The sequence below is a fragment of the Panthera tigris genome, chromosome B4 (assembly GCF_018350195.1).
Source record: "Panthera tigris isolate Pti1 chromosome B4, P.tigris_Pti1_mat1.1, whole genome shotgun sequence".
In the NCBI taxonomy this organism is placed as follows: Eukaryota; Metazoa; Chordata; class Mammalia; order Carnivora; family Felidae; genus Panthera; species Panthera tigris.
The window spans coordinates 92,112,977-92,115,289 of NC_056666.1; positions in this window are offsets into that span (position 1 = coordinate 92,112,977).

Consider the following 2,313-nt stretch of genomic DNA (forward strand, 5'->3'; position numbering starts at 1 on the left):
CTGCATCTTAGGCCCCCTGAGATCATGGAAGCACCCATCATGGCTTTGTGGTGACACTAACCACATGGTGTCCGGACCTTCCCATGTTTCCTCTGCAGCAGCACAAGGTTTACTTATAGCAAAGAGTAAGCGAGGAGCCATCTGACTTGGAAGATAACTCAGCATTTTACTTACAGGGTCACAGATTTTTTTTTTTTTTTTTTGGTAATATTAATCACAAACAATAGAGAAGGTACTTACTTGGCAGAACAGCTTGTGGGGTCATGGCTTGTTAATGATTTCTCATTTTTCAAGGGAGACAGGGAGAACTGCTTGACATAGGCCCTGTGTCACCATCTCTACTATGGGCTAAATGTTTGTCCCCCTCCCCCAAATTGATATGTTGAAATCCTAGCCTCCAACATAATGGTATTAGGAAGTAGGGATGTTTAGAAGATATTTAAGTAATGAGGATGGAGCCCTCGTTAATGAGTTTGGTGCCTTATGAAAGAAGCTCCAGAGAGATCTCTCACCCTTTTTCACCACATGAGATATTTGTGGCCTGTTTCCACACAATGAGAGGGTACCAGCTATGAGCCAGGTCACCAGAACTTGACCATGCTGGCACCCGATCTTAGACTTCAGCCTCAAGCACTGTGAGAAATAAATTTCTGGTTTATAAGCCAACCAGTCTATGGCTTTTGGTTAGAGCAGCCCAAATGGACTAAGACAATGCCCTTGTGTGCTTTGGTTGTGCAGGATCTGGATTTTTGGAAATGCAACTGTGATCAGAGATTCTGAAGAAGACTGCATTAACACAGACCGAATTAAAGCCGCTGCCAACCAAAGATGTTCTCATATGTCTTCCTCCTTGACCATCCCTTGCCATTCTTTTAAAATCAACTCCTAATGCTTTCAAAACAGCCTGTTCCTGGACTGTTCTAAGAGAACATTCCCGCTGTCGTACTAAAGAAAAGAGGGAGGTGGTATTGGAGGCTAACTTCAGCAGATGAATCAGATGTGGGCTCCAGCAGGCATGGGGGCAGGAAGGCTCCAAAGCGCACTGCCAACAGACTGAGTGTAGTCGGATGGACTGTGCTCAGGGTTTTACAGGCTCACTCACAATTTGGAAGTCACTATCTCAAGCGCAGCTCTGCTGTTGTCTCATTAAGAAGCAACCTCTTCCTCTGTATTTCTTTTTTTTTTTTAACTGTGCTTTAAAGCTTGAAAGGGAAATCAGTTTTGTCACAGATACACCTACAGAATACCCAGTGCTTTATTGCCTCTATTTTCACTTAATCTTTGCTGCTGTGCTGGCCTAGTGGGACTGTGTTCTCTGGCCATGTTCCAGAGGACTCCAAGACTGACCCCATCTACCTGCAGTCGTTTCCTTGGTGGTTTATTTCCCTCTGTTTTCCCCTGGTGGCAGCAGCTCTATTAATTGAAGCTACCTGTTTGGTGGCACATCCCCTATTCCCCAAGAGGAGCTGCAACTGTCTGTGTTGCTCCATTGTTAGCTCACCACTGTCTGCATATGAATTCGATTGCACAAGAGGAGCACAGGGTCAGCCTGAATCCAAATTGATTCTGCTGGGGGTTTGCAAAACTTGCCATTGGAACAAGCACATAGATATTGCTCTGTAATCACTAGCAGGTCTTGATTTAAACAAATTGAAGTGTGGAAAAGCATAATTTAGAAAACTGAGAAATCTGAGGTGACAATTCTTAGAAGCATAACCTCTGAGATAAAAGGAATGGAAGCCACTTAATTCGACCCTTTATTTAATGATCCCTTCTTACAAAATCTCTTATAAGTGGCTCTCAATATTTGGAGCATCCAGGGATAAGAAGCATATTCTCTCAAGAAGTAGCTCGTGCCATTTTGGGAGACAGAATGAAATTTCTCCCATATATTAAACCAAAATCAATTCCCCTATTTATTCAGCCCATTTACTTGAATACTCACACTTGCTACTACAGATGGTCCCTGACTTATGATGGTTCCACTTACAATTTTTCAATTTTACGATGGTGCAAAAGCAATACACATTCAATAGAAACCGTACTTTGAATTTTTGAATTTTGAATTTTCCCAGGCTAGCAATATGTGTTATAATATTCTCTCATGATGCTGGGCAATGGCAGCAATGTGGCTCCCAGTCAGCCACGTGATCGTGATGGTAAACAACCAACATTCTGTCCCCACACAACCATTCTGTTCTCCACTGTCCGTATTCAATACATTGATATATTCAATACTTCATTATATAATAGGCTTTATGTTAGATTATTTTGCCCAAATATAGGCTAATGTAAGTATGCCGAGTATGTGTG